Below are 9,650 nucleotides of genomic sequence, written 5' to 3'. Positions count from 1 at the left end.
TTGGAAAAGTTATCAGTTACATCCGTTAATGTAATTTCGTTTTACATACCCGTAAATCAAAAAATCACAATACAATACAATAACAATACCTGTCTAAAGTGTGACTACTATGCAGAATCAACCTGTGATGACCTGTGATACAAAATCATTTAACAAGAGCGCCATCTAGAGGCAATACCACTGTTAATAAATGTTGTCACCGTAGAGGGCATTAATTTGAGGTTAACGGGGTTTCCGCCATTGCGCGATTGAGTGCATGAAACAGATTTTACAGGACGAGCTTATGTCAGGACTGAGGAATATTCCGAACGAAGTAAGTGATCTATATCTACGATTAGAGTATACTCGTTAGATATTCATGTTTGAGTTATGGACCTCGTGAAATTATAATTAATACCTGTGAACACTGTATGTATGAACAGAACGCGTTTGTTGTCTCAGCGGAGTGTAATCTCAACACATGCGACCATTCCGTTTCTTGCTTTGCACTGGTGAGGAATAACTGATGGTAATAGTCTCACAGAATCGGGGGCGTTTCCTCGGTATATACGAATTTGTATATACAAATTACAATAACAATACAATTACAATACTTAAGATGTTACACATAAGGTAAAACAAATCACATGACAATATGATAATAACGGTAATAAATCATAGCTTAAAAGTTGAACAGAACGATGAAGGGTCACGTACTTCGTTGCAAAATGGTCGTATGGTCATTTAAAATTATTAAATGAGAGTTGTCTACACCAAAATAATTTGTTCACACATTTATTCTCTCAATTTAACAACTTGTAATTGTGGCAGTTAATCAAACGTGTGTTGTTTACACCAAAATAAGACTCAAATATTAGTCCATACATTTATTCTCTCAATTTAACAACTTGTAATGGTGTAAAATTATTGAACGAGAGTTGTCTACACCAAAATAAGTCTCAATTTATTGTCCACACATTTATTTTCACAATTTAACACCTTTTAATGGTGAAAGTTAATTAAACGTGACTTGTCTACACCAAAATAAGTCTAAAATATTTGTCCACATATTTATTATCACAATTTAACCATTTGTTAATGGTGGAAAGTTAATTAAACGCAACTTGTCTACAGCAAGATAAGTCACAAATATTTTTCCACACATTTATTCTCTCAATTTAACAACTTGTAATTGTGGGAATTAATCAAACATGAGTTGTTTACACCAAAATTAATATTAAATATTTGTTGAGACATTTATTCTCTCAATTTAACAACTTGTTGTTGTGGGAATTAATCAAACATGAGTTGTTTACACCAAAATAAGTATTAAATATTTGTTGAGACATTTATTCTCTCAATTTAACAACTTGTAATTGTTGGAATTAATCAAACATGAGTTGTTTACACCAAAATAAATATTAAATATTTGTTGAGACATTTATTCTCTCAATTTAACAACTTGTAATTGTGAGAGTTAATCAAACGTGAGTTGTTTACACCAAAATAAGTATTAAATATTTGTTGAGACATTTATTCTCTCAATTTAACAACTTGTAATTGTGGGAATTAATCAAACATGAGTTCTTTACACCAAAATAAGACTCAAATATTAGTCCATACAAATTATTTCCTCAATTTAACAAGTTGTACTGGTGTAAAATTATTAAACGAGAGTTGCCTACACCAAAATAAGTCTCGATTTTTTGTCCACACATTTATTTTCACAATTTAACAACTTGTTATGGTGTAAAATTATTAAATGGTGTAAAATTATTAAATGAGAGTTGTCTACACCAAAATAATTTGTTCACACATTTATTCTCTCACTTTAACAACTTGTAATTGTGGGAGTTAATCAAACTTGAGTTCTTTACACCAAAATAAGACTCAAATATTAGTCCATACATTTATTTCCTCAACTTAACAAATTGTACTGGTGGAAATTAATTACGCGCAACTTGTCTACACCAAAATAAGTCTCAAATATTTTTCCACACAATTATTGTCACAATTTAACCACTTGTTAATAGTGGAAATTACTTAAACACAACTTGTTTAATCAGTTGACTTCAATGCAACTTACTCGCAGACAGTGCACAAAAGAGTATCATTATTGAACAATTATTAACAGGAACGTGTCTTGGCATTAGGGTTAGGGTCGGGTCAGGTATGAACAACGCAAATGGAAAACACCCAATTGGCAGGATGTACACTAACGGGTTATGGGATGCATATAGTTTACACAAGTAAAAACACAAAATTGGCAATTTTTTGGACAATTGTAATTCAAAAATAGAAACGTGTTATATTTCTATATATATGCACACTGTATAGTCTCATCAAATGCAAACACAACCAGTCAATCCATCGTGGTCTTGTGGGTCAGTTGTCAAATTCAAAGTCAAAGGTCATGCACTTTGTTGCAACCTGGCCGTGATTTTAAAACTAGGTCATGGCGAGACAGACAAAGAAGACATCATCAACACTCAAATATTACAATAAAACAGGGAAGTGGTAGCATATTACAACGTAGCAAAATGGGAAATAAAAAAACAAAATACAAACGCCAAGGGTATGAATTACACTGGATAAACAGATGCAAATACCAAAACAATCGTTATAGCTTTCCCATTCAACTAATCAGAACATTGAAGTAGTCAGCAAAATGAACACTAGTCAAAGAACAACCCTGTGGAATGGTACACAAATAAAACAAAATTAGCTTTAAAATCAAATAAACTGAAAAACATCAAACGATAAAATGTAAATAAAGAATATTAGAAAAGAAAAACCGCATGATACGCTGCCATGCAGAACTAAAAAAATAAGTAAGAAAACAGCATATTAAGTAAACATGGTAATTAAACTGAAAATTACCTGATTTTGACAAGAAATAAACAGAAACAAAGTTAGTTTTGCTCGATATTAAAGTGTCGAAATGGTGTGCCCTATATTTGCAAAATCAATTCAGGAGAGAGAGGAATACCCTCTGCGGTATAGTGGTATTTATACCCTATGTGGAATTCATTAAGGGTTTGAATTCAGAAGTTAACATTTTCTCAACATCAAATATTCATTCTAAGGATTTATTTCTTTAACTTATGTACTTGCAGTTGTGGAAATTAATCGAACGAGGTATTTACACCATAATTATTTTTTTTCTCAATTTAACAACTTGCGTTCAAAAGTATAAAGAAAATAAATATGACAACAAAAAATACTAAAACCGAGACTTCTTGAAGGAATGATAAATTTGAAAAGTAATTAACTATCAATGGATCTACCATCACGTCGTTGCCCATGGAAGACTTAACACAATAAAGGATGCTTATTGGTAAACAGAAACACATTTTAATCAGCTATATATTTGCTCACTAATTAGTTCAAGAGTACGGTTTAATTGTTTAGCAAGCACAATTAATTTGAGTAGGAAAATAATTAACAATCTCCGACTTAGAGGGATACTTCCTAACTACGTTGTTTTGCATTAGATGTATGGTATGTAAATTACCAGCACGTGTTCAACGCTAACAGCGGAGCAGTAAAACAAAGGCTTAGTGACAGAAGGGCTCAAATTTACATAATTCACACCAAAATGATGTAATGATGATTTCAAAGTTATGATTTTATGTTATTTTATTTTATGTAGAAGAGCTGTTGGAGACTGGGTTATACCAATGACTTGTATTCATCATTCAAATCTCTGAACTCTTTGTAGTCTCAATGATTTTGTTTGCTTTATTGTTAATCTTTTGTGTGTAATCAGTGTTTTCCCAAGGTCACAAACAGCTGGTAGCATTGTCATGCTTGGTGGTCAATGCCACGCTCCAAACCATTTCAGATCTATTGTTAATAATTTCAATTGATTATTGTTCTATAAGTCAGAAAGCAGCTAAGTTCAATTAGTTCAACATGTATGTGTAATTAGTCTGGTACGTGACTGGCTAATCATCTCGATGCCAAAGAAAATATTTAAAGAAAATGAAAAATAGCAAATTTATGTCGAAATGTACAACATGCTTATGGTACTTCAGAAATCACGTAGAAATCACGACCAACATCTGATTTGAAAAAAAACGTTTGAAATAATACTAATTCTGGTGTTGAAAATAAAAGTGCTACTCGTACTGAAGAATAAATTAAGCAAATTGCTTGCTAAATATGAGGCAAATTGTTCGCCACTCTTGACACAACCAAACACTGGTATTTTTTATCATTTATACTTTAAGTACTTTAATAACAACATAATCTTTTATACTATTTTAACTTAGATATATATATTGGATAGAATCAGATTGTATAGTGTAGTGTAGTGTAGTGTACAGACTAAAGGTTTCACATGCAGAATCCACTTCAGGTAAGTGTAGTTCATTTCGATAATTTTAAATATGTATATATGTAAATTGTTATGTCTTATTCTACTTGCATACATTCTACCAACATTTTATCCACATGTAGCTATCATGCCAGGTTTTGTGGATACATAGAAAACTAGCGTTCTATAGAAAGATATCTCAATACATTGTGTCTACATATTGGTTCTGCACATGAAACTTGTATTCTACCTAAATAGGCTGCTCTGATATCACACCATACTTTTACTTTGGTACATGGCATCTACATTGTATATTATCCATGCTTCTGTAAAGACACAGATAAAACAAGCATGCACTACGTTCAATTACCACTGTAGGCATTATTCTGCCATTCAACCAAGGACAAAGACAAAAATCTATGTCAGGGAAAGCCCTATGACTTCATATATTTTTCTTCCACATCATGAACCACGTCACCGAGGCAAGGCAGGGGACATCATCTTGCCTTATGACTTCACTTCTGTTTTTCTCTGCATCAAGTGAGCATCCTAGCAAAAACAGTGTGATTCAGTCTCCAGTTTTTCGACTGAGATTTCTGAAGAAGCTGTGAACCATTGGTAACAGTAGACGTAGTGGCTGGTAGGCTAATTTGTTTTTCTTATTTTTGTGTGTGTAAAAGAACTCAGGTTTATCTGAGCGAGCTACAAACGACCTGGCCAAGGCAAATAGGGATTCCACCAATGCAGCCTACGTCCTAAAATGGCGGGCATACGTTGGTGTAGTGGAAGGGAGGTTGATCCATGCCATCTCTGTTGACCATGTAGCTGACGTTTTCATCCATTTGTTTGACGAGTTGGGCTTGTCCTATGCAGCGATCATTGGCCTTGTTACCCACCATCGAGAATTGCTTCTATGCCCAGTTTGGGTGTTGAGTTACTACGAGAATCGTACTAAGGAATTGAGGCATGGCAGCAAGCACATGTTTATGTGTTATGACTAGGGTAAGCAGGACAAACCATTCTCCCCGACTTCCATTTCCAGGTGGATCACTGCAGCAGTGTGCAAGATTTATTACTATTGGCTATATGCCAGCATTGTCACCCATCATAGAGAATTGCCTCTATGCCCAGTTTGAGCGTTGAATTACTACGAGAATCGTACAAGGGAATCGATGCATGGCAGAAAGCACATGTTCATGTGTTATGACCAGGGTAAGTAGGACAGATCAGTCCACCCGACTTCATTTCCAGGTGAATCACTGCGTCAGTGTGCAAGGTCTGTGACAATCTGGCATCCTCGACACAGGGTCTACAGAGACACAGAGTACGAGCACATGGGCTTTGTGCGATCACTGAATCATTGGCTTTTGCATCAGGTGCCCTCCCACTCTAGCATATACTGAGGGCGGGCATTTATTACCAAAGAGACACCCAACAATTGAGGAAGGTCCTTTTACGGTGGGACCCGTTCTAGTGGGTGAGACTTTGGTTACTGAGCAAGCCCAGATGAACACAGGGATCACTGCGCATAGGGGAAAGAGTAGTCTCTGCTACAGATTTGTGCAGAGAAGTTTCTCCCGTCAGCACTTCTTGGACATGTCCAGGTCTCATTTTCGGCCTATGCCCTCATGCATAACTGTTTCAGCCTCTTTTTTCGGAATGCTAGTCACTCAAGCATCTGAGTTTAGGTCTAGCATTGTCGGGCAACTCTGTCACCCTATCTGCAGTTGCTTTGTTATGGGTACGACACTGTCAAGTTAAGACACCGTCACTGGTCTTATCTAAGTGGTAGTCGTAAGCAGGGAATATTGTGCCGGGCTGGGACACCCTTTTTTGCATGGAAACCCACCATCTTTCTGCGTCTGACTCAAAATGGTCATTCTAACTGACTGGAGTCTAAGGTGGGTAATTTAACATAGTGAATTTATGCAGAAGGTTTTCAACCCGCCTATTCACACAGTTCTTACCCAACATAGACACAAGGTCCCTACTGTGGAAGAAAATCTATGAGCTCATGGGGCTTCCCCTGACCTAGATTTCTCTCTCTGTTGCTGGCTGAATCGCAGATAATGTAGACTGACATGAGTCTATGGTGGGTATGTACTATGTGAATAGATGGGTTGAAAACCCACTGCATAAATTCACTATGTTAAATTACCCACCTTAGACTCCAGTCAGTGTCTAATTCTAGCTAGATAGCCTGCTCTGATATTACATCACACCATACTTTTACTTTAATACATGTGCATCTACATGTGGGTAAGATTCCAGGCCCTAAGGTGACGCATGTATAAGGTGCATACTAGCTAGATAGGCTGCTCTGATTTAATAACATACTTTCACTTTAATGCAATGCATCTACATGTAGGTAATAATCCAGGCTCAAAAAAGTTAAACATATAACGAGCATTCTAGCAAGCTAAGCCCATCAAATTATATAATACGTTTACTTTAGTACATTGTATATACATGTAATATTTTTGGTTTTACAAAGACACACAGATAAATAGCATTTTGGCTAGTTAGGCTGCTCTGATATCACACCATACTTTATCTTTATTTAAATAAATTACATCCACAATTAGATATTGTTCTTTGTTCTACAAAGACACTTAGATAACTAGCATTCGAGCTAGATAGGCTGCTCTGATATCACATCACACCATACTTTTACTGTATAAGTTATGTGGAAAGCGTCAACAAATTGTTGATTGTTTTTCATGACATGCGCATAGAATTTTATTCCAAGCGATTCTACATTGAACATAATTACTTATAACCGTGAATGGAACGAGATTGTCGATCGACCACACACCATGGTGTGGACTTTTCTTGATGAGCGCAGTGAGCGAACATTGTTGAATAAATAAAAATGTACATCGAGTGCATATACTAGTATATCATAACTACAGGCAAAATTATTATTACGGCTTAACAATGCCGTTTATCGTAGACAAGTTGACTTCAACCACCGTCTGTGTTTTCAGACATACACTTTATATTCTGTCTGGTTTTGACAAACTCTGTTTTCTTTCCTGTAATTCATTCCATCGTATGTATCAGCAATGCACTGGTAGCGTTTATTGCACCTCATATTCAAAGTAGGCATTTTGAAAACGATGTGGGTGGGGCTTACAGTGCCGGCAAATTGGAAACTCGACGCATTTGAAACCCATTTTCCCGGCAAAATTCATTACTATTATTTTTTTATTTATAACTAACCTGAACATTCATGGCGCCACTCACGTTTGAAAAACAGAAATATAATATTTTTTGTGGAGCTTTTATACACAGATATTAATGTGAGTGAGGCGACTTTACTTGAATAATAAACTCCACCCGCGCCTGCTTATAAACCATGTCGATCTTTAATACATTGTATCTACATGTAGGTAATAATCCAGGCTCTAATAAGACAAATATGCAACGAGCATTTTAGCCAGATAAGCTGATCTGATATCACATCATACCATACGTTTACTTTAATACATTGCATCTACATTGTATTATCCATAGTTCTGTGAAGATATGTAGGTAATATTCCAGGCTCCAAACAGAAACGTAAATAACTAGCATTCTAGCTATGTAGGCTGCTCTGATATCACACCTTTCTTTTATTATCATTTTTTATTGTACCACATGTAGCTATTTTCATAGACTCTGAGACACACAGAAAATTAGCTAGATATGCTGCTTTGTGATCACACAATACTTATACATTGATACGGTATCTCTAAATAGTATTTACATGTAGCTATGTTGATAAACTCTGTAGAGACACATATAAATCTTATATTACAGATAGATAGGCTGCATTGTTATCACACCATATTTTTATTTAGATACATTCCACTTACAGTGTATTTACATGTATGTTTTATCCTAGGTTCTGTAGAGACACATATAAAACTAGCATTCGAGGTAGACCCGCTTATTATGCTGGAATTATTCTTGTCAGATAACAATCTACAATGCCAGTTAATAATATTTTGATAGGTTTAGGCTAGGCTATGTAGAAGCACATACAGACATGGTAAACTGCAGTTAGATATCCATCATTTCATGATGTTCCACTCCAAATATATTTTGTTGTATTGTTTCATTCTGTTATTTTGTAGGTGAAAACTGAACTTGCTGCCAATTTATAGATGAAGAACACTTCACACAATGAAGCCCTGGAACACAATGTAGTACATTTCATTTCCCAAGATTTTCAAGATTTCCAGAGAAGTGAGACGAATTCCTAAACATTTGTATACTCAAGTCACTGAAAATATATATGAAACTTACCAACATATACACATAGAGAATTATGCTTGCAATGTCACATGGTATGCTTTGAATTATTAATGAAAACAACAACACAACTAAAATGTGCGATATTAGAATTGTATATTAGTTCATTGGGGGGAAATGTGTAATGTGATTGCTTGCTGAGTTTTGTTGATTTATTACAATCTAGTATATTTCAAATTGACCACATCCAATAAGATTACCTTCATACTGCATTCTAACCCGTACGCTCAGCTATACTTATATAACCTCATAATGGAAGTAAATACAGACTGCAAAATGCCATATACCAGTAGAGGATTTGACAAAATCAACAGAGAACCTAAATGTGTGCAGTCCATGGAAAAGGTGTTTCAGTGCATGCAATGTAAAAATAGCTTCAGTCAGTCAGGTGGTCTAAAACATCATATGCTTACACATACAGGATCGAAGTCATTCCAGTGCAAAACATGTAAGAAGTGTTTTACTCAGTCGTGCCATCTAAAAGACCACATGCTTGTACATTCAGGGGTGAAGCCATTTCAGTACAAACAATGTGACAAATGCTTCACTCAGTCGGGTAATCTAAAACAGCACATGCATACACATACAGGATGTAAGCCATTTCAGTGCAAACAATGCAAGGAATGCTTCACTCAGTCTAGTAGTCTAAAATATCACATGCTTATACATACAGGATTGAAGCCATTTCAGTGCAAACAATGCGAGAAATGCTTCACTCAGTTTGGTAACCTAAATAATCACATGCTTACACATACAGGATTGAAGCCATTTCAGTGCAAACAACGCGGGAAATGCTTCACCCAGTCTGGTCGTCTAAAAATCACATGCATACACATACAGGGCTGAAGTTATTCCAGTGCAAAGAATATAACAAGAGTTTTGTATATTCAAGCGATCTAGGAGAGCAAAGGCACACTCGAAATATCCAGTTCATAAAGAACGCTAATCAGCTGGAGAAGAGATCATTGGTCGGGTTAGAATTTTTGAAAAGTACTCAAGAGGACAATAGGAGTGGCATTAAAACAGTGAGTCAGGGAACAGAGACATTCAGAATGTG

General features: G+C 35.5%; 1 long non-coding RNA gene across 1 annotated transcript; it reads left to right on the top strand.

Annotated features, from left to right (window-relative positions):
- Positions 1–240: 240 nt before the first annotated feature.
- Positions 241–8,787, top strand: LOC146731569 (uncharacterized). The gene is made up of 3 exons (XR_014926997.1): positions 241–313; positions 4,254–4,339; positions 8,416–8,787. It is a non-coding gene; the product is annotated as an uncharacterized LOC146731569 (long non-coding RNA).
- Positions 8,788–9,650: the final 863 nt, after the last annotated feature.

This window comes from Saccoglossus kowalevskii, chromosome 18 (genome assembly GCF_978046115.1).
Source record: "Saccoglossus kowalevskii chromosome 18, keSacKowa6.1, whole genome shotgun sequence".
NCBI lineage: Eukaryota > Metazoa > Hemichordata > Enteropneusta > Harrimaniidae > Saccoglossus > Saccoglossus kowalevskii.
This window is presented reverse-complemented; position numbering and strand designations above follow the sequence as displayed.